Here is a 27,460-nt window from a genome sequence, read left to right as displayed (position 1 = left end):
ATGTCTTCTTAACGGGAGTCCAGGTGGCCATCTCCACAAATGGACTTTTCAGAATCCTTGGGTGGCACCGTAGTCGGAAACCAATTCTGGTTATCGCTTCTCGGCCTTTTGGCTAAGATCAAGTGTAGTATCTGTTCTTATCAGTTTAATATCTGATACGTCCCCTATCTGGGGACCATATATTAAATGGATTTTTAGAACAGGGAGATGGAAAAAGAGCTTGCTCTGTCCATTCCACGCATTGACCTGGTATTGCAGTATCTCCAGGACCGGTGCACCCCTTCTTTAATGCAGTTTCTAAAATCAGAAAGAATTGAATTCAATGCTTTTTGTTCATTTTGCTTGTTTGTCGGATTTTGGGATGGACTCTTTGGCTTTGCTTTTCTTCTCCTCATTGGATTTTTCATGTTAAAAGTTGCAGAAGCCAGATGACAAGCTCATTTTGGTTCAACTTCAGCAACTGTGCATTGCATTGCCATGTAATGTAATGTAATGCAATGCTATCTATCTAGCTCTCCCTCTATACTTCCTTTAGGATAAACAGACATATTAGGCAAGCATTTTGGAGCTTTCACCTAAATAACTACAGGTGGTGAGATAAGCTGCACAATATAATTGACCTTTCAGTATATTGTTGCACACACACCATCTATTTAGCAAATGCCCTTGTTATCAACAGCAGCCTTTTAAACTCACCTGAGCTAACAGGTATGTGAGCTGGTTACTCTGCTGCGCTTAAAATTTCTTTTTTGGTTTGCTACAATGCCTTTTCTGAAACGTTGTCTCCCTCTGCTGGAACACTGACTTCTTTCATTTAATGCCTGCAGACTATAAAAGAGAAACCAACCCAAAAAGTTTGGTTGATTAGTCTGTGGCATTCTTTTAAACTGTTGCTTATGGCGGTCTCTGTGAGCTTCTCAGTGACATTCAGCCATCCAGGTATCCCGCCTGCAGTAGACGGAATGTGGCAATGGAACGCTGGCTGCGCGTGTCATAATAGGCTCTGAGCCTTTATATACCTGCGCACAGCAGCAGCCACCTTCAGTCTGCTGCTGGACAGCCAGCAGCAGCAGCAGCAGGAGAGGTAATTAATTAGCAACCCTCCTGCTAAGGGTAGACAGCTGCTCGTTCCACCCCCCCCCCGCCTTAATTGGTTCTCCTCCCTTCCAACGGTGTTGAGGCGGGTGGGAACAGCCGGGGGTTGAGGGTACTGTGCTAAAAGAGGTGGAGTTATGCAGATCTAAAACGCGTGGATTGCAGCAGCAGCAAGCCGAAAAGTGCAGGCATGTGAGGGATCTAGAGGTTGACAGCATGTCTTCTTAACGGGAGTCCAGGTGGCCATCTCCACAAATGGACTTTTCAGAATCCTTGGGTGGCACCGTAGTCGGAAACCAATTCTGGTTATCGCTTCTCGGCCTTTTGGCTAAGATCAAGTGTAGTATCTGTTCTTATCAGTTTAATATCTGATACGTCCCCTATCTGGGGACCATATATTAAATGGATTTTTAGAACAGGGAGATGGAAAAAGAGCTTGCTCTGTCCACTCCACGCATTGACCTGGTATTGCAGTATCTCCAGGACCGGTGCACCCCTTCTTTAATGCAGTTTCTAAAATAAGAAAGAATTGAATTCAATGCTTTTTGTTCATTTTGCTTGTTTGTCGGATTTTGGGATGGACTCTTTGGCTTTGCTTTTCTTCTCCTCATTGGATTTTTCATGTTAAAAGTTGCAGAAGCCAGATGACAAGCTCATTTTGGTTCAACTTCAGCAACTGTGCATTGCATTGCCATGTAATGTAATGTAATGCAATGCTATCTATCTAGCTCTCCCTCTATACTTCCTTTTGGATAAACAGACATATTAGGCAAGCATTTTGGAGCTTTCACCTAAATAACTACAGGTGGTGAGATAAGCTGCACAATATAATTGACCTTTCAGTATATTGTTGCACACACACCATCTATTTAGCAAATGCCCTTGTTATCAACAGCAGCCTTTTAAACTCACCTGAGCTAACAGGTATGTGAGCTGGTTACTCTGCTGCGCTTAAAATTTCTTTTTTGGTTTGCTACAATGCCTTTTCTGAAACGTTGTCTCCCTCTGCTGGAACACTGACTTCTTTCATTTAATGCCTGCAGACTATAAAAGAGAAACCAACCCAAAAAGTTTGGTTGATGAGTCTGTGGCATTCTTTTAAACTGTTGCTTATGGCGGTCTCTGTGAGCTTCTCAGTGACATTCAGCCATCCAGGTATCCCGCCTGCAGTAGACGGAATGTGGCAATGGAACGCTGGCTGCGCGTGTCATAATAGGCTCTGAGCCTTTATATACCTGCGCACAGCAGCAGCCACCTTCAGTCTGCTGCTGGACAGCCAGCAGCAGCAGCAGCAGGAGAGGTAATTAATCAGCAACCCTCCTGCTAAGGGTAGACAGCTGCTCGTTCCACCCCCCCCCCGCCTTAATTTGTTCTCCTCCCTTCCAACGGTGTTGAGGCGGGTGGGAACAGCCGGGGGTTGAGGGTACTGTGCTAAAAGAGGTGGAGTTATGCAGATCTAAAACGCGTGGATTGCAGCAGCAGCAAGCCGAAAAGTGCAGGCATGTGAGGGATCTAGAGGTTGACAGCATGTCTTCTTAACGGGAGTCCAGGTGGCCATCTCCACAAATGGACTTTTCAGAATCCTTGGGTGGCACCGTAGTCGGAAACCAATTCTGGTTATCGCTTCTCGGCCTTTTGGCTAAGATCAAGTGTAGTATCTGTTCTTATCAGTTTAATATCTGATACGTCCCATATCTGGGGACCATATATTAAATGGATTTTTAGAACAGGGAGATGGAAAAAGAGCTTGCTCTGTCCACTCCACGCATTGACCTGGTATTGCAGTATCTCCAGGACCGGTGCACCCCTTCTTTAATGCAGTTTCTAAAATCAGAAAGAATTGAATTCAATGCTTTTTGTTCATTTTGCTTGTTTGTCGGATTTTGGGATGGACTCTTTGGCTTTGCTTTTCTTCTCCTCATTGGATTTTTCATGTTAAAAGTTGCAGAAGCCAGATGACAAGCTCATTTTGGTTCAACTTCAGCAACTGTGCATTGCATTGCCATGTAATGTAATGTAATGCAATGCTATCTATCTAGCTCTCCCTCTATACTTCCTTTTGGATAAACAGACATATTAGGCAAGCATTTTGGAGCTTTCACCTAAATAACTACAGGTGGTGAGATAAGCTGCACAATATAATTGACCTTTCAGTATATTGTTGCACACACACCATCTATTTAGCAAATGCCCTTGTTATCAACAGCAGCCTTTTAAACTCACCTGAGCTAACAGGTATGTGAGCTGGTTACTCTGCTGCGCTTAAAATTTCTTTTTTGGTTTGCTACAATGCCTTTTCTGAAACGTTGTCTCCCTCTGCTGGAACACTGACTTCTTTCATTTAATGACTGCAGACTATAAAAGAGAAACCAACCCAAAAAGTTTGGTTGATTAGTCTGTGGCATTCTTTTAAACTGTTGCTTATGGCGGTCTCTGTGAGCTTCTCAGTGACATTCAGCCATCCAGGTATCCCGCCTGCAGTAGACGGAATGTGGCAATGGAACGCTGGCTGCGCGTGTCATAATAGGCTCTGAGCCTTTATATACCTGCGCACAGCAGCAGCCACCTTCAGTCTGCTGCTGGACAGCCAGCAGCAGCAGCAGCAGGAGAGGTAATTAATCAGCAACCCTCCTGCTAAGGGTAGACAGCTGCTCGTTCCACCCCCCCCCCGCCTTAATTGGTTCTCCTCCCTTCCAACGGTGTTGAGGCGGGTGGGAACAGCCGGGGGTTGAGGGTACTGTGCTAAAAGAGGTGGAGTTATGCAGATCTAAAACGCGTGGATTGCAGCAGCAGCAAGCCGAAAAGTGCAGGCATGTGAGGGATCTAGAGGTTGACAGCATGTCTTCTTAACGGGAGTCCAGGTGGCCATCTCCACAAATGGACTTTTCAGAATCCTTGGGTGGCACCGTAGTCGGAAACCAATTCTGGTTATCGCTTCTCGGCCTTTTGGCTAAGATCAAGTGTAGTATCTGTTCTTATCAGTTTAATATCTGATACGTCCCCTATCTGGGGACCATATATTAAATGGATTTTTAGAACAGGGAGATGGAAAAAGAGCTTGCTCTGTCCACTCCACGCATTGACCTGGTATTGCAGTATCTCCAGGACCGGTGCACCCCTTCTTTAATGCAGTTTCTAAAATCAGAAAGAATTGAATTCAATGCTTTTTGTTCATTTTGCTTGTTTGTCGGATTTTGGGATGGACTCTTTGGCTTTGCTTTTCTTCTCCTCATTGGATTTTTCATGTTAAAAGTTGCAGAAGCCAGATGACAAGCTCATTTTGGTTCAACTTCAGCAACTGTGCATTGCATTGCCATGTAATGTAATGTAATGCAATGCTATCTATCTAGCTCTCCCTCTATACTTCCTTTTCGATAAACAGACATATTAGGCAAGCATTTTGGAGCTTTCACCTAAATAACTACAGGTGGTGAGATAAGCTGCACAATATAATTGACCTTTCAGTATATTGTTGCACACACACCATCTATTTAGCAAATGCCCTTGTTATCAACAGCAGCCTTTTAAACTCACCTGAGCTAACAGGTATGTGAGCTGGTTACTCTGCTGCGCTTAAAATTTCTTTTTTGGTTTGCTACAATGCCTTTTCTGAAACGTTGTCTCCCTCTGCTGGAACACTGACTTCTTTCATTTAATGACTGCAGACTATAAAAGAGAAACCAACCCAAAAAGTTTGGTTGATTAGTCTGTGGCATTCTTTTAAACTGTTGCTTATGGCGGTCTCTGTGAGCTTCTGAGTGACATTCAGCCATCCAGGTATCCCGCCTGCAGTAGACGGAATGTGGCAATGGAACGCTGGCTGCGCGTGTCATAATAGGCTCTGAGCCTTTATATACCTGCGCACAGCAGCAGCCACCTTCAGTCTGCTGCTGGACAGCCAGCAGCAGCAGCAGCAGGAGAGGTAATTAATCAGCAACCCTCCTGCTAAGGGTAGACAGCTGCTCGTTCCACCCCCCCCCGCCTTAATTGGTTCTCCTCCCTTCCAACGGTGTTGAGGCGGGTGGGAACAGCCGGGGGTTGAGGGTACTGTGCTAAAAGAGGTGGAGTTATGCAGATCTAAAACGCGTGGATTGCAGCAGCAGCAAGCCGAAAAGTGCAGGCATGTGAGGGATCTAGAGGTTGACAGCATGTCTTCTTAACGGGAGTCCAGGTGGCCATCTCCACAAATGGACTTTTCAGAATCCTTGGGTGGCACCGTAGTCGGAAACCAATTCTGGTTATCGCTTCTCGGCCTTTTGGCTAAGATCAAGTGTAGTATCTGTTCTTATCAGTTTAATATCTGATACGTCCCCTATCTGGGGACCATATATTAAATGGATTTTTAGAACAGGGAGATGGAAAAAGAGCTTGCTCTGTCCACTCCACGCATTGACCTGGTATTGCAGTATCTCCAGGACCGGTGCACCCCTTCTTTAATGCAGTTTCTAAAATCAGAAAGAATTGAATTCAATGCTTTTTGTTCATTTTGCTTGTTTGTCGGATTTTGGGATGGACTCTTTGGCTTTGCTTTTCTTCTCCTCATTGGATTTTTCATGTTAAAAGTTGCAGAAGCCAGATGACAAGCTCATTTTGGTTCAACTTCAGCAACTGTGCATTGCATTGCCATGTAATGTAATGTAATGCAATGCTATCTATCTAGCTCTCCCTCTATACTTCCTTTTGGATAAACAGACATATTAGGCAAGCATTTTGGAGCTTTCACCTAAATAACTACAGGTGGTGAGATAAGCTGCACAATATAATTGACCTTTCAGTATATTGTTGCACACACACCATCTATTTAGCAAATGCCCTTGTTATCAACAGCAGCCTTTTAAACTCACCTGAGCTAACAGGTATGTGAGCTGGTTACTCTGCTGCGCTTAAAATTTCTTTTTTGGTTTGCTACAATGCCTTTTCTGAAACGTTGTCTCCCTCTGCTGGAACACTGACTTCTTTCATTTAATGCCTGCAGACTATAAAAGAGAAACCAACCCAAAAAGTTTGGTTGATTAGTCTGTGGCATTCTTTTAAACTGTTGCTTATGGCGGTCTCTGTGAGCTTCTCAGTGACATTCAGCCGTCCAGGTATCCCGCCTGCAGTAGACGGAATGTGGCAATGGAACGCTGGCTGCGCGTGTCATAATAGGCTCTGAGCCTATATATACCTGCGCACAGCAGCAGCCACCTTCAGTCTGCTGCTGGACAGCCAGCAGCAGCAGCAGCAGGAGAGGTAATTAATCAGCAACCCTCCTGCTAAGGGTAGACAGCTGCTCGTTCCACCCCCCCCCCCCGCCTTAATTTGTTCTCCTCCCTTCCAACGGTGTTGAGGCGGGTGGGAACAGCCGGGGGTTGAGGGTACTGTGCTAAAAGAGGTGGAGTTATGCAGATCTAAAACGCGTGGATTGCAGCAGCAGCAAGCCGAAAAGTGCAGGCATGTGAGGGATCTAGAGGTTGACAGCATGTCTTCTTAACGGGAGTCCAGGTGGCCATCTCCACAAATGGACTTTTCAGAATCCTTGGGTGGCACCGTAGTCGGAAACCAATTCTGGTTATCGCTTCTCGGCCTTTTGGCTAAGATCAAGTGTAGTATCTGTTCTTATCAGTTTAATATCTGATACGTCCCCTATCTGGGGACCATATATTAAATGGATTTTTAGAACAGGGAGATGGAAAAAGAGCTTGCTCTGTCCATTCCACGCATTGACCTGGTATTGCAGTATCTCCAGGACCGGTGCACCCCTTCTTTAATGCAGTTTCTAAAATCAGAAAGAATTGAATTCAATGCTTTTTGTTCATTTTGCTTGTTTGTCGGATTTTGGGATGGACTCTTTGGCTTTGCTTTTCTTCTCCTCATTGGATTTTTCATGTTAAAAGTTGCAGAAGCCAGATGACAAGCTCATTTTGGTTCAACTTCAGCAACTGTGCATTGCATTGCCATGTAATGTAATGTAATGCAATGCTATCTATCTAGCTCTCCCTCTATACTTCCTTTAGGATAAACAGACATATTAGGCAAGCATTTTGGAGCTTTCACCTAAATAACTACAGGTGGTGAGATAAGCTGCACAATATAATTGACCTTTCAGTATATTGTTGCACACACACCATCTATTTAGCAAATGCCCTTGTTATCAACAGCAGCCTTTTAAACTCACCTGAGCTAACAGGTATGTGAGCTGGTTACTCTGCTGCGCTTAAAATTTCTTTTTTGGTTTGCTACAATGCCTTTTCTGAAACGTTGTCTCCCTCTGCTGGAACACTGACTTCTTTCATTTAATGCCTGCAGACTATAAAAGAGAAACCAACCCAAAAAGTTTGGTTGATTAGTCTGTGGCATTCTTTTAAACTGTTGCTTATGGCGGTCTCTGTGAGCTTCTCAGTGACATTCAGCCATCCAGGTATCCCGCCTGCAGTAGACGGAATGTGGCAATGGAACGCTGGCTGCGCGTGTCATAATAGGCTCTGAGCCTTTATATACCTGCGCACAGCAGCAGCCACCTTCAGTCTGCTGCTGGACAGCCAGCAGCAGCAGCAGCAGGAGAGGTAATTAATTAGCAACCCTCCTGCTAAGGGTAGACAGCTGCTCGTTCCACCCCCCCCCCGCCTTAATTGGTTCTCCTCCCTTCCAACGGTGTTGAGGCGGGTGGGAACAGCCGGGGGTTGAGGGTACTGTGCTAAAAGAGGTGGAGTTATGCAGATCTAAAACGCGTGGATTGCAGCAGCAGCAAGCCGAAAAGTGCAGGCATGTGAGGGATCTAGAGGTTGACAGCATGTCTTCTTAACGGGAGTCCAGGTGGCCATCTCCACAAATGGACTTTTCAGAATCCTTGGGTGGCACCGTAGTCGGAAACCAATTCTGGTTATCGCTTCTCGGCCTTTTGGCTAAGATCAAGTGTAGTATCTGTTCTTATCAGTTTAATATCTGATACGTCCCCTATCTGGGGACCATATATTAAATGGATTTTTAGAACAGGGAGATGGAAAAAGAGCTTGCTCTGTCCACTCCACGCATTGACCTGGTATTGCAGTATCTCCAGGACCGGTGCACCCCTTCTTTAATGCAGTTTCTAAAATAAGAAAGAATTGAATTCAATGCTTTTTGTTCATTTTGCTTGTTTGTCGGATTTTGGGATGGACTCTTTGGCTTTGCTTTTCTTCTCCTCATTGGATTTTTCATGTTAAAAGTTGCAGAAGCCAGATGACAAGCTCATTTTGGTTCAACTTCAGCAACTGTGCATTGCATTGCCATGTAATGTAATGTAATGCAATGCTATCTATCTAGCTCTCCCTCTATACTTCCTTTTGGATAAACAGACATATTAGGCAAGCATTTTGGAGCTTTCACCTAAATAACTACAGGTGGTGAGATAAGCTGCACAATATAATTGACCTTTCAGTATATTGTTGCACACACACCATCTATTTAGCAAATGCCCTTGTTATCAACAGCAGCCTTTTAAACTCACCTGAGCTAACAGGTATGTGAGCTGGTTACTCTGCTGCGCTTAAAATTTCTTTTTTGGTTTGCTACAATGCCTTTTCTGAAACGTTGTCTCCCTCTGCTGGAACACTGACTTCTTTCATTTAATGCCTGCAGACTATAAAAGAGAAACCAACCCAAAAAGTTTGGTTGATGAGTCTGTGGCATTCTTTTAAACTGTTGCTTATGGCGGTCTCTGTGAGCTTCTCAGTGACATTCAGCCATCCAGGTATCCCGCCTGCAGTAGACGGAATGTGGCAATGGAACGCTGGCTGCGCGTGTCATAATAGGCTCTGAGCCTTTATATACCTGCGCACAGCAGCAGCCACCTTCAGTCTGCTGCTGGACAGCCAGCAGCAGCAGCAGCAGGAGAGGTAATTAATCAGCAACCCTCCTGCTAAGGGTAGACAGCTGCTCGTTCCACCCCCCCCCGCCTTAATTTGTTCTCCTCCCTTCCAACGGTGTTGAGGCGGGTGGGAACAGCCGGGGGTTGAGGGTACTGTGCTAAAAGAGGTGGAGTTATGCAGATCTAAAACGCGTGGATTGCAGCAGCAGCAAGCCGAAAAGTGCAGGCATGTGAGGGATCTAGAGGTTGACAGCATGTCTTCTTAACGGGAGTCCAGGTGGCCATCTCCACAAATGGACTTTTCAGAATCCTTGGGTGGCACCGTAGTCGGAAACCAATTCTGGTTATCGCTTCTCGGCCTTTTGGCTAAGATCAAGTGTAGTATCTGTTCTTATCAGTTTAATATCTGATACGTCCCATATCTGGGGACCATATATTAAATGGATTTTTAGAACAGGGAGATGGAAAAAGAGCTTGCTCTGTCCACTCCACGCATTGACCTGGTATTGCAGTATCTCCAGGACCGGTGCACCCCTTCTTTAATGCAGTTTCTAAAATCAGAAAGAATTGAATTCAATGCTTTTTGTTCATTTTGCTTGTTTGTCGGATTTTGGGATGGACTCTTTGGCTTTGCTTTTCTTCTCCTCATTGGATTTTTCATGTTAAAAGTTGCAGAAGCCAGATGACAAGCTCATTTTGGTTCAACTTCAGCAACTGTGCATTGCATTGCCATGTAATGTAATGTAATGCAATGCTATCTATCTAGCTCTCCCTCTATACTTCCTTTTGGATAAACAGACATATTAGGCAAGCATTTTGGAGCTTTCACCTAAATAACTACAGGTGGTGAGATAAGCTGCACAATATAATTGACCTTTCAGTATATTGTTGCACACACACCATCTATTTAGCAAATGCCCTTGTTATCAACAGCAGCCTTTTAAACTCACCTGAGCTAACAGGTATGTGAGCTGGTTACTCTGCTGCGCTTAAAATTTCTTTTTTGGTTTGCTACAATGCCTTTTCTGAAACGTTGTCTCCCTCTGCTGGAACACTGACTTCTTTCATTTAATGACTGCAGACTATAAAAGAGAAACCAACCCAAAAAGTTTGGTTGATTAGTCTGTGGCATTCTTTTAAACTGTTGCTTATGGCGGTCTCTGTGAGCTTCTCAGTGACATTCAGCCATCCAGGTATCCCGCCTGCAGTAGACGGAATGTGGCAATGGAACGCTGGCTGCGCGTGTCATAATAGGCTCTGAGCCTTTATATACCTGCGCACAGCAGCAGCCACCTTCAGTCTGCTGCTGGACAGCCAGCAGCAGCAGCAGCAGGAGAGGTAATTAATCAGCAACCCTCCTGCTAAGGGTAGACAGCTGCTCGTTCCACCCCCCCCCCGCCTTAATTGGTTCTCCTCCCTTCCAACGGTGTTGAGGCGGGTGGGAACAGCCGGGGGTTGAGGGTACTGTGCTAAAAGAGGTGGAGTTATGCAGATCTAAAACGCGTGGATTGCAGCAGCAGCAAGCCGAAAAGTGCAGGCATGTGAGGGATCTAGAGGTTGACAGCATGTCTTCTTAACGGGAGTCCAGGTGGCCATCTCCACAAATGGACTTTTCAGAATCCTTGGGTGGCACCGTAGTCGGAAACCAATTCTGGTTATCGCTTCTCGGCCTTTTGGCTAAGATCAAGTGTAGTATCTGTTCTTATCAGTTTAATATCTGATACGTCCCCTATCTGGGGACCATATATTAAATGGATTTTTAGAACAGGGAGATGGAAAAAGAGCTTGCTCTGTCCACTCCACGCATTGACCTGGTATTGCAGTATCTCCAGGACCGGTGCACCCCTTCTTTAATGCAGTTTCTAAAATCAGAAAGAATTGAATTCAATGCTTTTTGTTCATTTTGCTTGTTTGTCGGATTTTGGGATGGACTCTTTGGCTTTGCTTTTCTTCTCCTCATTGGATTTTTCATGTTAAAAGTTGCAGAAGCCAGATGACAAGCTCATTTTGGTTCAACTTCAGCAACTGTGCATTGCATTGCCATGTAATGTAATGTAATGCAATGCTATCTATCTAGCTCTCCCTCTATACTTCCTTTTCGATAAACAGACATATTAGGCAAGCATTTTGGAGCTTTCACCTAAATAACTACAGGTGGTGAGATAAGCTGCACAATATAATTGACCTTTCAGTATATTGTTGCACACACACCATCTATTTAGCAAATGCCCTTGTTATCAACAGCAGCCTTTTAAACTCACCTGAGCTAACAGGTATGTGAGCTGGTTACTCTGCTGCGCTTAAAATTTCTTTTTTGGTTTGCTACAATGCCTTTTCTGAAACGTTGTCTCCCTCTGCTGGAACACTGACTTCTTTCATTTAATGACTGCAGACTATAAAAGAGAAACCAACCCAAAAAGTTTGGTTGATTAGTCTGTGGCATTCTTTTAAACTGTTGCTTATGGCGGTCTCTGTGAGCTTCTGAGTGACATTCAGCCATCCAGGTATCCCGCCTGCAGTAGACGGAATGTGGCAATGGAACGCTGGCTGCGCGTGTCATAATAGGCTCTGAGCCTTTATATACCTGCGCACAGCAGCAGCCACCTTCAGTCTGCTGCTGGACAGCCAGCAGCAGCAGCAGCAGGAGAGGTAATTAATCAGCAACCCTCCTGCTAAGGGTAGACAGCTGCTCGTTCCACCCCCCCCCGCCTTAATTGGTTCTCCTCCCTTCCAACGGTGTTGAGGCGGGTGGGAACAGCCGGGGGTTGAGGGTACTGTGCTAAAAGAGGTGGAGTTATGCAGATCTAAAACGCGTGGATTGCAGCAGCAGCAAGCCGAAAAGTGCAGGCATGTGAGGGATCTAGAGGTTGACAGCATGTCTTCTTAACGGGAGTCCAGGTGGCCATCTCCACAAATGGACTTTTCAGAATCCTTGGGTGGCACCGTAGTCGGAAACCAATTCTGGTTATCGCTTCTCGGCCTTTTGGCTAAGATCAAGTGTAGTATCTGTTCTTATCAGTTTAATATCTGATACGTCCCCTATCTGGGGACCATATATTAAATGGATTTTTAGAACAGGGAGATGGAAAAAGAGCTTGCTCTGTCCACTCCACGCATTGACCTGGTATTGCAGTATCTCCAGGACCGGTGCACCCCTTCTTTAATGCAGTTTCTAAAATCAGAAAGAATTGAATTCAATGCTTTTTGTTCATTTTGCTTGTTTGTCGGATTTTGGGATGGACTCTTTGGCTTTGCTTTTCTTCTCCTCATTGGATTTTTCATGTTAAAAGTTGCAGAAGCCAGATGACAAGCTCATTTTGGTTCAACTTCAGCAACTGTGCATTGCATTGCCATGTAATGTAATGTAATGCAATGCTATCTATCTAGCTCTCCCTCTATACTTCCTTTTGGATAAACAGACATATTAGGCAAGCATTTTGGAGCTTTCACCTAAATAACTACAGGTGGTGAGATAAGCTGCACAATATAATTGACCTTTCAGTATATTGTTGCACACACACCATCTATTTAGCAAATGCCCTTGTTATCAACAGCAGCCTTTTAAACTCACCTGAGCTAACAGGTATGTGAGCTGGTTACTCTGCTGCGCTTAAAATTTCTTTTTTGGTTTGCTACAATGCCTTTTCTGAAACGTTGTCTCCCTCTGCTGGAACACTGACTTCTTTCATTTAATGCCTGCAGACTATAAAAGAGAAACCAACCCAAAAAGTTTGGTTGATTAGTCTGTGGCATTCTTTTAAACTGTTGCTTATGGCGGTCTCTGTGAGCTTCTCAGTGACATTCAGCCGTCCAGGTATCCCGCCTGCAGTAGACGGAATGTGGCAATGGAACGCTGGCTGCGCGTGTCATAATAGGCTCTGAGCCTATATATACCTGCGCACAGCAGCAGCCACCTTCAGTCTGCTGCTGGACAGCCAGCAGCAGCAGCAGCAGGAGAGGTAATTAATCAGCAACCCTCCTGCTAAGGGTAGACAGCTGCTCGTTCCACCCCCCCCCCCCGCCTTAATTTGTTCTCCTCCCTTCCAACGGTGTTGAGGCGGGTGGGAACAGCCGGGGGTTGAGGGTACTGTGCTAAAAGAGGTGGAGTTATGCAGATCTAAAACGCGTGGATTGCAGCAGCAGCAAGCCGAAAAGTGCAGGCATGTGAGGGATCTAGAGGTTGACAGCATGTCTTCTTAACGGGAGTCCAGGTGGCCATCTCCACAAATGGACTTTTCAGAATCCTTGGGTGGCACCGTAGTCGGAAACCAATTCTGGTTATCGCTTCTCGGCCTTTTGGCTAAGATCAAGTGTAGTATCTGTTCTTATCAGTTTAATATCTGATACGTCCCCTATCTGGGGACCATATATTAAATGGATTTTTAGAACAGGGAGATGGAAAAAGAGCTTGCTCTGTCCACTCCACGCATTGACCTGGTATTGCAGTATCTCCAGGACCGGTGCACCCCTTCTTTAATGCAGTTTCTAAAATCAGAAAGAATTGAATTCAATGCTTTTTGTTCATTTTGCTTGTTTGTCGGATTTTGGGATGGACTCTTTGGCTTTGCTTTTCTTCTCCTCATTGGATTTTTCATGTTAAAAGTTGCAGAAGCCAGATGACAAGCTCATTTTGGTTCAACTTCAGCAACTGTGCATTGCATTGCCATGTAATGTAATGTAATGCAATGCTATCTATCTAGCTCTCCCTCTATACTTCCTTTTGGATAAACAGACATATTAGGCAAGCATTTTGGAGCTTTCACCTAAATAACTACAGGTGGTGAGATAAGCTGCACAATATAATTGACCTTTCAGTATATTGTTGCACACACACCATCTATTTAGCAAATGCCCTTGTTATCAACAGCAGCCTTTTAAACTCACCTGAGCTAACAGGTATGTGAGCTGGTTACTCTGCTGCGCTTAAAATTTCTTTTTTGGTTTGCTACAATGCCTTTTCTGAAACGTTGTCTCCCTCTGCTGGAACACTGACTTCTTTCATTTAATGCCTGCAGACTATAAAAGAGAAACCAACCCAAAAAGTTTGGTTGATTAGTCTGTGGCATTCTTTTAAACTGTTGCTTATGGCGGTCTCTGTGAGCTTCTCAGTGACATTCAGCCATCCAGGTATCCCGCCTGCAGTAGACGGAATGTGGCAATGGAACGCTGGCTGCGCGTGTCATAATAGGCTCTGAGCCTTTATATACCTGCGCACAGCAGCAGCCACCTTCAGTCTGCTGCTGGACAGCCAGCAGCAGCAGCAGCAGGAGAGGTAATTAATCAGCAACCCTCCTGCTAAGGGTAGACAGCTGCTCGTTCCACCCCCCCCCGCCTTAATTGGTTCTCCTCCCTTCCAACGGTGTTGAGGCGGGTGGGAACAGCCGGTGGTTGAGGGTACTGTGCTAAAAGAGGTGGAGTTATGCAGATCTAAAACGCGTGGATTGCAGCAGCAGCAAGCCGAAAAGTGCAGGCATGTGAGGGATCTAGAGGTTGACAGCATGTCTTCTTAACGGGAGTCCAGGTGGCCATCTCCACAAATGGACTTTTCAGAATCCTTGGGTGGCACCGTAGTCGAAAACCAATTCTGGTTATCGCTTCTCGGCCTTTTGGCTAAGATCAAGTGTAGTATCTGTTCTTATCAGTTTAATATCTGATACGTCCCCTATCTGGGGACCATATATTAAATGGATTTTTAGAACAGGGAGATGGAAAAAGAGCTTGCTCTGTCCACTCCACGCATTGACCTGGTATTGCAGTATCTCCAGGACCGGTGCACCCCTTCTTTAATGCAGTTTCTAAAATCAGAAAGAATTGAATTCAATGCTTTTTGTTCATTTTGCTTGTTTGTCGGATTTTGGGATGGACTCTTTGGCTTTGCTTTTCTTCTCCTCATTGGATTTTTCATGTTAAAAGTTGCAGAAGCCAGAAGACAAGCTCATTTTGGTTCAACTTCAGCAACTGTGCATTGCATTGCCATGTAATGTAATGTAATGCAATGCTATCTATCTAGCTCTCCCTCTATACTTCCTTTTGGATAAACAGACATATTAGGCAAGCATTTTGGAGCTTTCACCTAAATAACTACAGGTGGTGAGATAAGCTGCACAATATAATTGACCTTTCAGTATATTGTTGCACACACACCATCTATTTAGCAAATGCCCTTGTTATCAACAGCAGCCTTTTAAACTCACCTGAGCTAACAGGTATGTGAGCTGGTTACTCTGCTGCGCTTAAAATTTCTTTTTTGGTTTGCTACAATGCCTTTTCTGAAACGTTGTCTCCCTCTGCTGGAACACTGACTTCTTTCATTTAATGCCTGCAGACTATAAAAGAGAAACCAACCCAAAAAGTTTGGTTGTTTAGTCTGTGGCATTCTTTTAAACTGTTGCTTATGGCGGTCTCTGTGAGCTTCTCAGTGACATTCAGCCATCCAGGTATCCCGCCTGCAGTAGACGGAATGTGGCAATGGAACGCTGGCTGCGCGTGTCATAATAGGCTCTGAGCCTTTATATACCTGCGCACAGCAGCAGCCACCTTCAGTCTGCTGCTGGACAGCCAGCAGCAGCAGCAGCAGGAGAGGTAATTAATCAGCAACCCTCCTGCTAAGGGTAGACAGCTGCTCGTTCCACCCCCCCCCGCCTTAATTGGTTCTCCTCCCTTCCAACGGTGTTGAGGCGGGTGGGAACAGCCGGGGGTTGAGGGTACTGTGCTAAAAGAGGTGGAGTTATGCAGATCTAAAACGCGTGGATTGCAGCAGCAGCAAGCCGAAAAGTGCAGGCATGTGAGGGATCTAGAGGTTGACAGCATGTCTTCTTAACGGGAGTCCAGGTGGCCATCTCCACAAATGGACTTTTCAGAATCCTTGGGTGGCACCGTAGTCGGAAACCAATTCTGGTTATCGCTTCTCGGCCTTTTGGCTAAGATCAAGTGTAGTATCTGTTCTTATCAGTTTAATATCTGATACGTCCCATATCTGGGGACCATATATTAAATGGATTTTTAGAACAGGGAGATGGAAAAAGAGCTTGCTCTGTCCACTCCACGCATTGACCTGGTATTGCAGTATCTCCAGGACCGGTGCACCCCTTCTTTAATGCAGTTTCTAAAATCAGAAAGAATTGAATTCAATGCTTTTTGTTCATTTTGCTTGTTTGTCGGATTTTGGGATGGACTCTTTGGCTTTGCTTTTCTTCTCCTCATTGGATTTTTCATGTTAAAAGTTGCAGAAGCCAGATGACAAGCTCATTTTGGTTCAACTTCAGCAACTGTGCATTGCATTGCCATGTAATGTAATGTAATGCAATGCTATCTATCTAGCTCTCCCTCTATACTTCCTTTTGGATAAACAGACATATTAGGCAAGCATTTTGGAGCTTTCACCTAAATAACTACAGGTGGTGAGATAAGCTGCACAATATAATTGACCTTTCAGTATATTGTTGCACACACACCATCTATTTAGCAAATGCCCTTGTTATCAACAGCAGCCTTTTAAACTCACCTGAGCTAACAGGTATGTGAGCTGGTTACTCTGCTGCGCTTAAAATTTCTTTTTTGGTTTGCTACAATGCCTTTTCTGAAACGTTGTCTCCCTCTGCTGGAACACTGACTTCTTTCATTTAATGACTGCAGACTATAAAAGAGAAACCAACCCAAAAAGTTTGGTTGATTAGTCTGTGGCATTCTTTTAAACTGTTGCTTATGGCGGTCTCTGTGAGCTTCTGAGTGACATTCAGCCATCCAGGTATCCCGCCTGCAGTAGACGGAATGTGGCAATGGAACGCTGGCTGCGCGTGTCATAATAGGCTCTGAGCCTTTATATACCTGCGCACAGCAGCAGCCACCTTCAGTCTGCTGCTGGACAGCCAGCAGCAGCAGCAGCAGGAGAGGTAATTAATCAGCAACCCTCCTGCTAAGGGTAGACAGCTGCTCGTTCCACCCCCCCCCCGCCTTAATTGGTTCTCCTCCCTTCCAACGGTGTTGAGGCGGGTGGGAACAGCCGGGGGTTGAGGGTACTGTGCTAAAAGAGGTGGAGTTATGCAGATCTAAAACGCGTGGATTGCAGCAGCAGCAAGCCGAAAAGTGCAGGCATGTGAGGGATCTAGAGGTTGACAGCATGTCTTCTTAACGGGAGTCCAGGTGGCCATCTCCACAAATGGACTTTTCAGAATCCTTGGGTGGCACCGTAGTCGGAAACCAATTCTGGTTATCGCTTCTCGGCCTTTTGGCTAAGATCAAGTGTAGTATCTGTTCTTATCAGTTTAATATCTGATACGTCCCCTATCTGGGGACCATATATTAAATGGATTTTTAGAACAGGGAGATGGAAAAAGAGCTTGCTCTGTCCACTCCACGCATTGACCTGGTATTGCAGTATCTCCAGGACCGGTGCACCCCTTCTTTAATGCAGTTTCTAAAATCAGAAAGAATTGAATTCAATGCTTTTTGTTCATTTTGCTTGTTTGTCGGATTTTGGGATGGACTCTTTGGCTTTGCTTTTCTTCTCCTCATTGGATTTTTCATGTTAAAAGTTGCAGAAGCCAGATGACAAGCTCATTTTGGTTCAACTTCAGCAACTGTGCATTGCATTGCCATGTAATGTAATGTAATGCAATGCTATCTATCTAGCTCTCCCTCTATACTTCCTTTTGGATAAACAGACATATTAGGCAAGCATTTTGGAGCTTTCACCTAAATAACTACAGGTGGTGAGATAAGCTGCACAATATAATTGACCTTTCAGTATATTGTTGCACACACACCATCTATTTAGCAAATGCCCTTGTTATCAACAGCAGCCTTTTAAACTCACCTGAGCTAACAGGTATGTGAGCTGGTTACTCTGCTGCGCTTAAAATTTCTTTTTTGGTTTGCTACAATGCCTTTTCTGAAACGTTGTCTCCCTCTGCTGGAACACTGACTTCTTTCATTTAATGCCTGCAGACTATAAAAGAGAAACCAACCCAAAAAGTTTGGTTGATTAGTCTGTGGCATTCTTTTAAACTGTTGCTTATGGCGGTCTCTGTGAGCTTCTCAGTGACATTCAGCCATCCAGGTATCCCGCCTGCAGTAGACGGAATGTGGCAATGGAACGCTGTCTGCGCGTGTCATAATAGGCTCTGAGCCTTTATATACCTGCGCACAGCAGCAGCCACCTTCAGTCTGCTGCTGGACAGCCAGCAGCAGCAGCAGCAGGAGAGGTAATTAATCAGCAACCCTCCTGCTAAGGGTAGACAGCTGCTCGTTCCACCCCCCCCCGCCTTAATTGGTTCTCCTCCCTTCCAACGGTGTTGAGGCGGGTGGGAACAGCCGGGGGTTGAGGGTACTGTGCTAAAAGAGGTGGAGTTATGCAGATCTAAAACGCGTGGATTGCAGCAGCAGCAAGCCGAAAAGTGCAGGCATGTGAGGGATCTAGAGGTTGACAGCATGTCTTCTTAACGGGAGTCCAGGTGGCCATCTCCACAAATGGACTTTTCAGAATCCTTGGGTGGCACCGTAGTCGGAAACCAATTCTGGTTATCGCTTCTCGGCCTTTTGGCTAAGTTCAAGTGTAGTATCTGTTCTTATCAGTTTAATATCTGATACGTCCCCTATCTGGGGACCATATATTAAATGGATTTTTAGAACAGGGAGATGGAAAAAGAGCTTGCTCTGTCCACTCCACGCATTGACCTGGTATTGCAGTATCTCCAGGACCGGTGCACCCCTTCTTTAATGCAGTTTCTAAAATCAGAAAGAATTGAATTCAATGCTTTTTGTTCATTTTGCTTGTTTGTCGGATTTTGGGATGGACTCTTTGGCTTTGCTTTTCTTCTACTCATTGGATTTTTCATGTTAAAAGTTGCAGAAGCCAGATGACAAGCTCATTTTGGTTCAACTTCAGCAACTGTGCATTGCATTGCCATGTAATGTAATGTAATGCAATGCTATCTATCTAGCTCTCCCTCTATACTTCCTTTTGGATAAACAGACATATTAGGCAAGCATTTTGGAGCTTTCACCTAAATAACTACAGGTGGTGAGATAAGCTGCACAATATAATTGACCTTTCAGTATATTGTTGCACACACACCATCTATTTAGCAAATGCCCTTGTTATCAACAGCAGCCTTTTAAACTCACCTGAGCTAACAGGTATGTGAGCTGGTTACTCTGCTGCGCTTAAAATTTCTTTTTTAGTTTGCTACAATGCCTTTTCTGAAACGTTGTCTCCCTCTGCTGGAACACTGACTTCTTTCATTTAATGCCTGCAGACTATAAAAGAGAAACCAACCCAAAAAGTTTGGTTGATTAGTCTGTGGCATTCTTTTAAACTGTTGCTTATGGCGGTCTCTGTGAGCTTCTCAGTGACATTCAGCCGTCCAGGTATCCCGCCTGCAGTAGACGGAATGTGGCAATGGAACGCTGGCTGCGCGTGTCATAATAGGCTCTGAGCCTATATATACCTGCGCACAGCAGCAGCCACCTTCAGTCTGCTGCTGGACAGCCAGCAGCAGCAGCAGCAGGAGAGGTAATTAATCAGCAACCCTCCTGCTAAGGGTAGACAGCTGCTCGTTCCACCCCCCCCCCCCGCCTTAATTTGTTCTCCTCCCTTCCAACGGTGTTGAGGCGGGTGGGAACAGCCGGGGGTTGAGGGTACTGTGCTAAAAGAGGTGGAGTTATGCAGATCTAAAACGCGTGGATTGCAGCAGCAGCAAGCCGAAAAGTGCAGGCATGTGAGGGATCTAGAGGTTGACAGCATGTCTTCTTAACGGGAGTCCAGGTGGCCATCTCCACAAATGGACTTTTCAGAATCCTTGGGTGGCACCGTAGTCGGAAACCAATTCTGGTTATCGCTTCTCGGCCTTTTGGCTAAGATCAAGTGTAGTATCTGTTCTTATCAGTTTAATATCTGATACGTCCCCTATCTGGGGACCATATATTAAATGGATTTTTAGAACAGGGAGATGGAAAAAGAGCTTGCTCTGTCCACTCCACGCATTGACCTGGTATTGCAGTATCTCCAGGACCGGTGCACCCCTTCTTTAATGCAGTTTCTAAAATCAGAAAGAATTGAATTCAATGCTTTTTGTTCATTTTGCTTGTTTGTCGGATTTTGGGATGGACTCTTTGGCTTTGCTTTTCTTCTCCTCATTGGATTTTTCATGTTAAAAGTTGCAGAAGCCAGATGACAAGCTCATTTTGGTTCAACTTCAGCAACTGTGCATTGCATTGCCATGTAATGTAATGTAATGCAATGCTATCTATCTAGCTCTCCCTCTATACTTCCTTTTGGATAAACAGACATATTAGGCAAGCATTTTGGAGCTTTCACCTAAATAACTACAGGTGGTGAGATAAGCTGCACAATATAATTGACCTTTCAGTATATTGTTGCACACACACCATCTATTTAGCAAATGCCCTTGTTATCAACAGCAGCCTTTTAAACTCACCTGAGCTAACAGGTATGTGAGCTGGTTACTCTGCTGCGCTTAAAATTTCTTTTTTGGTTTGCTACAATGCCTTTTCTGAAACGTTGTCTCCCTCTGCTGGAACACTGACTTCTTTCATTTAATGCCTGCAGACTATAAAAGAGAAACCAACCCAAAAAGTTTGGTTGATTAGTCTGTGGCATTCTTTTAAACTGTTGCTTATGGCGGTCTCTGTGAGCTTCTCAGTGACATTCAGCCGTCCAGGTATCCCGCCTGCAGTAGACGGAATGTGGCAATGGAACGCTGGCTGCGCGTGTCATAATAGGCTCTGAGCCTATATATACCTGCGCACAGCAGCAGCCACCTTCAGTCTGCTGCTGGACAGCCAGCAGCAGCAGCAGCAGGAGAGGTAATTAATCAGCAACCCTCCTGCTAAGGGTAGACAGCTGCTCGTTCCACCCCCCCCCCCCCCGCCTTAATTGGTTCTCCTCCCTTCCAATGGTGTTGAGGCGGGTGGGAACAGCCGGGGGTTGAGGGTACTGTGCTAAAAGAGGTGGAGTTATGCAGATCTAAAACGCGTGGATTGCAGCAGCAGCAAGCCGAAAAGTGCAGGCATGTGAGGGATCTAGAGGTTGACAGCATGTCTTCTTAACGGGAGTCCAGGTGGCCATCTCCACAAATGGACTTTTCAGAATCCTTGGGTGGCACCGTAGTCGGAAACCAATTCTGGTTATCGCTTCTCGGCCTTTTGGCTAAGATCAAGTGTAGTATCTGTTCTTATCAGTTTAATATCTGATACGTCCCCTATCTGGGGACCATATATTAAATGGATTTTTAGAACAGGGAGATGGAAAAAGAGCTTGCTCTGTCCACTCCACGCATTGACCTGGTATTGCAGTATCTCCAGGACCGATGCACCCCTTCTTTAATGCAGTTTCTAAAATCAGAAAGAATTGAATTCAATGCTTTTTGTTCATTTTGCTTGTTTGTCGGATTTTGGGATGGACTCTTTGGCTTTGCTTTTCTTCTCCTCATTGGATTTTTCATGTTAAAAGTTGCAGAAGCCAGATGACAAGCTCATTTTGGTTCAACTTCAGCAACTGTGCATTGCATTGCCATGTAATGTAATGTAATGCAATGCTATCTATCTAGCTCTCCCTCTATACTTCCTTTTGGATAAACAGACATATTAGGCAAGCATTTTGGAGCTTTCACCTAAATAACTACAGGTGGTGAGATAAGCTGCACAATATAATTGACCTTTCAGTATATTGTTGCACACACACCATCTATTTAGCAAATGCCCTTGTTATCAACAGCAGCCTTTTAAACTCACCTGAGCTAACAGGTATGTGAGCTGGTTACTCTGCTGCGCTTAAAATTTCTTTTTTGGTTTGCTACAATGCCTTTTCTGAAACGTTGTCTCCCTCTGCTGGAACACTGACTTCTTTCATTTAATGCCTGCAGACTATAAAAGAGAAACCAACCCAAAAAGTTTGGTTGATTAGTCTGTGGCATTCTTTTAAACTGTTGCTTATGGCGGTCTCTGTGAGCTTCTCAGTGACATTCAGCCATCCAGGTATCCCGCCTGCAGTAGACGGAATGTGGCAATGGAACGCTGGCTGCGCGTGTCATAATAGGCTCTGAGCCTTTATATACCTGCGCACAGCAGCAGCCACCTTCAGTCTGCTGCTGGACAGCCAGCAGCAGCAGCAGCAGGAGAGGTAATTAATCAGCAACCCTCCTGCTAAGGGTAGACAGCTGCTCCTTCCACCCCCCCCCCGCCTTAATTGGTTCTCCTCCCTTCCAACGGTGTTGAGGCGGGTGGGAACAGCCGGGGGTTGAGGGTACTGTGCTAAAAGAGGTGGAGTTATGCAGATCTAAAACGCGTGGATTGCAGCAGCAGCAAGCCGAAAAGTGCAGGCATGTGAGGGATCTAGAGGTTGACAGCATGTCTTCTTAACGGGAGTCCAGGTGGCCATCTCCACAAATGGACTTTTCAGAATCCTTGGGTGGCACCGTAGTCGGAAACCAATTCTGGTTATCGCTTCTCGGCCTTTTGGCTAAGATCAAGTGTAGTATCTGTTCTTATCAGTTTAATATCTGATACGTCCCCTATCTGGGGACCATATATTAAATGGATTTTTAGAACAGGGAGATGGAAAAAGAGCTTGCTCTGTCCACTCCACGCATTGACCTGGTATTGCAGTATCTCCAGGACCGGTGCACCCCTTCTTTAATGCAGTTTCTAAAATCAGAAAGAATTGAATTCAATGCTTTTTGTTCATTTTGCTTGTTTGTCGGATTTTGGGATGGACTCTTTGGCTTTGCTTTTCTTCTCCTCATTGGATTTTTCATGTTAAAAGTTGCAGAAGCCAGATGACAAGCTCATTTTGGTTCAACTTCAGCAACTGTGCATTGCATTGCTATGTAATGTAATGTAATGCAATGCTATCTATCTAGCTCTCCCTCTATACTTCCTTTTGGATAAACAGACATATTAGGCAAGCATTTTGGAGCTTTCACCTAAATAACTACAGGTGGTGAGATAAGCTGCACAATATAATTGACCTTTCAGTATATTGTTGCACACACACCATCTATTTAGCAAATGCCCTTGTTATCAACAGCAGCCTTTTAAACTCACCTGAGCTAACAGGTATGTGAGCTGGTTACTCTGCTGCGCTTAAAATTTCTTTTTTGGTTTGCTACAATGCCTTTTCTGAAACGTTGTCTCCCTCTGCTGGAACACTGACTTCTTTCATTTAATGCCTGCAGACTATAAAAGAGAAACCAACCCAAAAAGTTTGGTTGATTAGTCTGTGGCATTCTTTTAAACTGTTGCTTATGGCGGTCTCTGTGAGCTTCTCAGTGACATTCAGCCGTCCAGGTATCCCGCCTGCAGTAGACGGAATGTGGCAATGGAACGCTGGCTGCGCGTGTCATAATAGGCTCTGAGCCTATATATACCTGCGCACAGCAGCAGCCACCTTCAGTCTGCTGCTGGACAGCCAGCAGCAGCAGCAGCAGGAGAGGTAATTAATCAGCAACCCTCCTGCTAAGGGTAGACAGCTGCTCGTTCCACCCCCCCCCCCCCCGCCTTAATTGGTTCTCCTCCCTTCCAACGGTGTTGAGGCGGGTGGGAACAGCCGGGGGTTGAGGGTACTGTGCTAAAAGAGGTGGAGTTATGCAGATCTAAAACGCGTGGATTGCAGCAGCAGCAAGCCGAAAAGTGCAGGCATGTGAGGGATCTAGAGGTTGACAGCATGTCTTCTTAACGGGAGTCCAGGTGGCCATCTCCACAAATGGACTTTTCAGAATCCTTGGGTGGCACCGTAGTCGGAAACCAATTCTGGTTATCGCTTCTCGGCCTTTTGGCTAAGATCAAGTGTAGTATCTGTTCTTATCAGTTTAATATCTGATACGTCCCCTATCTGGGGACCATATATTAAATGGATTTTTAGAACAGGGAGATGGAAAAAGAGCTTGCTCTGTCCACTCCACGCATTGACCTGGTATTGCAGTATCTCCAGGACCGGTGCACCCCTTCTTTAATGCAGTTTCTAAAATCAGAAAGAATTGAATTCAATGCTTTTTGTTCATTTTGCTTGTTTGTCGGATTTTGGGATGGACTCTTTGGCTTTGCTTTTCTTCTCCTCATTGGATTTTTCATGTTAAAAGTTGCAGAAGCCAGATGACAAGCTCATTTTGGTTCAACTTCAGCAACTGTGCATTGCATTGCCATGTAATGTAATGTAATGCAATGCTATCTATCTAGCTCTCCCTCTATACTTCCTTTTGGATAAACAGACATATTAGGCAAGCATTTTGGAGCTTTCACCTAAATAACTACAGGTGGTGAGATAAGCTGCACAATATAATTGACCTTTCAGTATATTGTTGCACACACACCATCTATTTAGCAAATGCCCTTGTTATCAACAGCAGCCTTTTAAACTCACCTGAGCTAACAGGTATGTGAGCTGGTTACTCTGCTGCGCTTAAAATTTCTTTTTTGGTTTGCTACAATGCCTTTTCTGAAACGTTGTCTCCCTCTGCTGGAACACTGACTTCTTTCATTTAATGCCTGCAGACTATAAAAGAGAAACCAACCCAAAAAGTTTGGTTGATTAGTCTGTGGCATTCTTTTAAACTGTTGCTTATGGCGGTCTCTGTGAGCTTCTCAGTGACATTCAGCCATCCAGGTATCCCGCCTGCAGTAGACGGAATGTGGCAATGGAACGCTGGCTGCGCGTGTCATAATAGGCTCTGAGCCTTTATATACCTGCGCACAGCAGCAGCCACCTTCAGTCTGCTGCTGGACAGCCAGCAGCAGCAGCAGCAGGAGAGGTAATTAATCAGCAACCCTCCTGCTAAGGGTAGACAGCTGCTCCTTCCACCCCCCCCCGCCTTAATTGGTTCTCCTCCCTTCCAACGGTGTTGAGGCGGGTGGGAACAGCCGGGGGTTGAGGGTACTGTGCTAAAAGAGGTGGAGTTATGCAGATCTAAAACGCGTGGATTGCAGCAGCAGCAAGCCGAAAAGTGCAGGCATGTGAGGGATCTAGAGGTTGACAGCATGTCTTCTTAACGGGAGTCCAGGTGGCCATCTACACAAATGGACTTTTCAGAATCCTTGGGTGGCACCGTAGTCGGAAACCAATTCTGGTTATCGCTTCTCGGCCTTTTGGCTAAGATCAAGTGTAGTATCTGTTCTTATCAGTTTAATATCTGATACGTCCCCTATCTGGGGACCATATATTAAATGGATTTTTAGAACAGGGAGATGGAAAAAGAGCTTGCTCTGTCCACTCCACGCATTGACCTGGTATTGCAGTATCTCCAGGACCGGTGCACCCCTTCTTTAATGCAGTTTCTAAAATCAGAAAGAATTGAATTCAATGCTTTTTGTTCATTTTGCTTGTTTGTCGGATTTTGGGATGGACTCTTTGGCTTTGCTTTTCTTCTCCTCATTGGATTTTTCATGTTAAAAGTTGCAGAAGCCAGATGACAAGCTCATTTTGGTTCAACTTCAGCAACTGTGCATTGCATTGCCATGTAATGTAATGTAATGCAATGCTATCTATCTAGCTCTCCCTCTATACTTCCTTTTGGATAAACAGACATATTAGGCAAGCATTTTGGAGCTTTCACCTAAATAACTACAGGTGGTGAGATAAGCTGCACAATATAATTGACCTTTCAGTATATTGTTGCACACACACCATCTATTTAGCAAATGCCCTTGTTATCAACAGCAGCCTTTTAAACTCACCTGAGCTAACAGGTATGTGAGCTGGTTACTCTGCTGCGCTTAAAATTTCTTTTTTGGTTTGCTACAATGCCTTTTCTGAAACGTTGTCTCCCTCTGCTGGAACACTGACTTCTTTCATTTAATGCCTGCAGACTATAAAAGAGAAACCAACCCAAAAAGTTTGGTTGATTAGTCTGTGGCATTCTTTTAAACTGTTGCTTATGGCGGTCTCTGTGAGCTTCTCAGTGACATTCAGCCGTCCAGGTATCCCGCCTGCAGTAGACGGAATGTGGCAATGGAACGCTGGCTGCGCGTGTCATAATAGGCTCTGAGCCTATATATACCTGCGCACAGCAGCAGCCACCTTCAGTCTGCTGCTGGACAGCCAGCAGCAGCAGCAGCAGGAGAGGTAATTAATCAGCAACCCTCCTGCTAAGGGTAGACAGCTGCTCGTTCCACCCCCCCCCCCCGCCTTAATTGGTTCTCCTCCCTTCCAACGGTGTTGAGGCGGGTGGGAACAGCCGGGGGTTGAGGGTACTGTGCTAAAAGAGGTGGAGTTATGCAGATCTAAAACGCGTGGATTGCAGCAGCAGCAAGCCGAAAAGTGCAGGCATGTGAGGGATCTAGAGGTTGACAGCATGTCTTCTTAACGGGAGTCCAGGTGGCCATCTCCACAAATGGACTTTTCAGAATCCTTGGGTGGCACCGTAGTCGGAAACCAATTCTGGTTATCGCTTCTCGGCCTTTTGGCTAAGATCAAGTGTAGTATCTGTTCTTATCAGTTTAATATCTGATACGTCCCCTATCTGGGGACCATATATTAAATGGATTTTTAGAACAGGGAGATGGAAAAAGAGCTTGCTCTGTCCACTCCACGCATTGACCTGGTATTGCAGTATCTCCAGGACCAGTGCACCCCTTCTTTAATGCAGTTTCTAAAATCAGAAAGAATTGAATTCAATGCTTTTTGTTCATTTTGCTTGTTTGTCGGATTTTGGGATGGACTCTTTGGCTTTGCTTTTCTTCTCCTCATTGGATTTTTCATGTTAAAAGTTGCAGAAGCCAGATGACAAGCTCATTTTGGTTCAACTTCAGCAACTGTGCATTGCATTGCCATGTAATGTAATGTAATGCAATGCTATCTATCTAGCTCTCCCTCTATACTTCCTTTTGGATAAACAGACATATTAGGCAAGCATTTTGGAGCTTTCACCTAAATAACTACAGGTGGTGAGATAAGCTGCACAATATAATTGACCTTTCAGTATATTGTTGCACACACACCATCTATTTAGCAAATGCCCTTGTTATCAACAGCAGCCTTTTAAACTCACCTGAGCTAACAGGTATGTGAGCTGGTTACTCTGCTGCGCTTAAAATTTCTTTTTTGGTTTGCTACAATGCCTTTTCTGAAACGTTGTCTCCCTCTGCTGGAACACTGACTTCTTTCATTTAATGCCTGCAGACTATAAAAGAGAAACCAACCCAAAAAGTTTGGTTGATTAGTCTGTGGCATTCTTTTAAACTGTTGCTTATGGCGGTCTCTGTGAGCTTCTCAGTGACATTCAGCCATCCAGGTATCCCGCCTGCAGTAGACGGAATGTGGCAATGGAACGCTGGCTGCGCGTGTCATAATAGGCTCTGAGCCTTTATATACCTGCGCACAGCAGCAGCCACCTTCAGTCTGCTGCTGGACAGCCAGCAGCAGCAGCAGCAGGAGAGGTAATTAATCAGCAAACCTCCTGCTAAGGGTAGACAGCTGCTCGTTCCACCCCCCCCCCCCCGCCTTAATTGGTTCTCCTCCCTTCCAACGGTGTTGAGGCGGGTGGGAACAGCCGGGGGTTGAGGGTACTGTGCTAAAAGAGGTGG

General features: G+C 45.1%; 21 non-coding genes across 21 annotated transcripts; all 21 read left to right on the top strand.

Moving 5' to 3' along the window:
* The first annotated feature begins 92 nt into the window (after positions 1-92).
* On the top strand, positions 93-283 carry LOC141184316 (U2 spliceosomal RNA). Its single transcript, XR_012259083.1, has one exon. It is a non-coding gene; the product is annotated as a U2 spliceosomal RNA (small nuclear RNA).
* A 1,120-nt stretch (positions 284-1,403) lies between these two features.
* On the top strand, positions 1,404-1,594 carry LOC141188050 (U2 spliceosomal RNA). The gene has a single exon (XR_012262178.1). It is a non-coding gene; the product is annotated as a U2 spliceosomal RNA (small nuclear RNA).
* A 1,120-nt stretch (positions 1,595-2,714) lies between these two features.
* Positions 2,715-2,905, top strand: LOC141185206 (U2 spliceosomal RNA). The gene has a single exon (XR_012259890.1). It is a non-coding gene; the product is annotated as a U2 spliceosomal RNA (small nuclear RNA).
* Positions 2,906-4,025: 1,120 nt separating this feature from the next.
* On the top strand, positions 4,026-4,216 carry LOC141188038 (U2 spliceosomal RNA). Its single transcript, XR_012262167.1, has one exon. It is a non-coding gene; the product is annotated as a U2 spliceosomal RNA (small nuclear RNA).
* Positions 4,217-5,335: 1,119 nt separating this feature from the next.
* LOC141188026 (U2 spliceosomal RNA) lies at positions 5,336-5,526 on the top strand. The gene has a single exon (XR_012262156.1). It is a non-coding gene; the product is annotated as a U2 spliceosomal RNA (small nuclear RNA).
* Positions 5,527-6,648: 1,122 nt separating this feature from the next.
* LOC141184314 (U2 spliceosomal RNA) lies at positions 6,649-6,839 on the top strand. The gene has a single exon (XR_012259081.1). It is a non-coding gene; the product is annotated as a U2 spliceosomal RNA (small nuclear RNA).
* A 1,120-nt stretch (positions 6,840-7,959) lies between these two features.
* Positions 7,960-8,150, top strand: LOC141188013 (U2 spliceosomal RNA). The gene has a single exon (XR_012262145.1). It is a non-coding gene; the product is annotated as a U2 spliceosomal RNA (small nuclear RNA).
* Positions 8,151-9,269: 1,119 nt separating this feature from the next.
* On the top strand, positions 9,270-9,460 carry LOC141185205 (U2 spliceosomal RNA). Its single transcript, XR_012259889.1, has one exon. It is a non-coding gene; the product is annotated as a U2 spliceosomal RNA (small nuclear RNA).
* A 1,120-nt stretch (positions 9,461-10,580) lies between these two features.
* LOC141188001 (U2 spliceosomal RNA) lies at positions 10,581-10,771 on the top strand. Its single transcript, XR_012262134.1, has one exon. It is a non-coding gene; the product is annotated as a U2 spliceosomal RNA (small nuclear RNA).
* A 1,119-nt stretch (positions 10,772-11,890) lies between these two features.
* LOC141187988 (U2 spliceosomal RNA) lies at positions 11,891-12,081 on the top strand. Its single transcript, XR_012262122.1, has one exon. It is a non-coding gene; the product is annotated as a U2 spliceosomal RNA (small nuclear RNA).
* Positions 12,082-13,203: 1,122 nt separating this feature from the next.
* On the top strand, positions 13,204-13,394 carry LOC141187976 (U2 spliceosomal RNA). Its single transcript, XR_012262111.1, has one exon. It is a non-coding gene; the product is annotated as a U2 spliceosomal RNA (small nuclear RNA).
* Positions 13,395-14,513: 1,119 nt separating this feature from the next.
* On the top strand, positions 14,514-14,704 carry LOC141187964 (U2 spliceosomal RNA). The gene has a single exon (XR_012262100.1). It is a non-coding gene; the product is annotated as a U2 spliceosomal RNA (small nuclear RNA).
* A 1,119-nt stretch (positions 14,705-15,823) lies between these two features.
* LOC141185204 (U2 spliceosomal RNA) lies at positions 15,824-16,014 on the top strand. The gene has a single exon (XR_012259888.1). It is a non-coding gene; the product is annotated as a U2 spliceosomal RNA (small nuclear RNA).
* A 1,120-nt stretch (positions 16,015-17,134) lies between these two features.
* Positions 17,135-17,325, top strand: LOC141187952 (U2 spliceosomal RNA). The gene has a single exon (XR_012262089.1). It is a non-coding gene; the product is annotated as a U2 spliceosomal RNA (small nuclear RNA).
* A 1,119-nt stretch (positions 17,326-18,444) lies between these two features.
* Positions 18,445-18,635, top strand: LOC141185459 (U2 spliceosomal RNA). The gene has a single exon (XR_012260120.1). It is a non-coding gene; the product is annotated as a U2 spliceosomal RNA (small nuclear RNA).
* A 1,122-nt stretch (positions 18,636-19,757) lies between these two features.
* On the top strand, positions 19,758-19,948 carry LOC141187940 (U2 spliceosomal RNA). The gene has a single exon (XR_012262078.1). It is a non-coding gene; the product is annotated as a U2 spliceosomal RNA (small nuclear RNA).
* Positions 19,949-21,072: 1,124 nt separating this feature from the next.
* On the top strand, positions 21,073-21,263 carry LOC141191271 (U2 spliceosomal RNA). Its single transcript, XR_012265269.1, has one exon. It is a non-coding gene; the product is annotated as a U2 spliceosomal RNA (small nuclear RNA).
* A 1,120-nt stretch (positions 21,264-22,383) lies between these two features.
* LOC141187928 (U2 spliceosomal RNA) lies at positions 22,384-22,574 on the top strand. The gene has a single exon (XR_012262067.1). It is a non-coding gene; the product is annotated as a U2 spliceosomal RNA (small nuclear RNA).
* A 1,124-nt stretch (positions 22,575-23,698) lies between these two features.
* Positions 23,699-23,889, top strand: LOC141187916 (U2 spliceosomal RNA). The gene has a single exon (XR_012262056.1). It is a non-coding gene; the product is annotated as a U2 spliceosomal RNA (small nuclear RNA).
* A 1,119-nt stretch (positions 23,890-25,008) lies between these two features.
* On the top strand, positions 25,009-25,199 carry LOC141187903 (U2 spliceosomal RNA). The gene has a single exon (XR_012262045.1). It is a non-coding gene; the product is annotated as a U2 spliceosomal RNA (small nuclear RNA).
* Positions 25,200-26,321: 1,122 nt separating this feature from the next.
* Positions 26,322-26,512, top strand: LOC141184701 (U2 spliceosomal RNA). Its single transcript, XR_012259432.1, has one exon. It is a non-coding gene; the product is annotated as a U2 spliceosomal RNA (small nuclear RNA).
* The last annotated feature ends 948 nt before the right edge of the window (positions 26,513-27,460 follow it).

Source organism: Phyllobates terribilis, unplaced genomic scaffold (assembly GCF_046119375.1).
Source record: "Phyllobates terribilis strain yellow unplaced genomic scaffold, ASM4611937v1 Scaffold_40__1_contigs__length_11209783, whole genome shotgun sequence".
NCBI lineage: Eukaryota > Metazoa > Chordata > Amphibia > Anura > Dendrobatidae > Phyllobates > Phyllobates terribilis.
The sequence above is the reverse complement of the archived record's forward strand: the minus strand, read 5'-3'. Positions and strand labels throughout refer to the sequence as shown.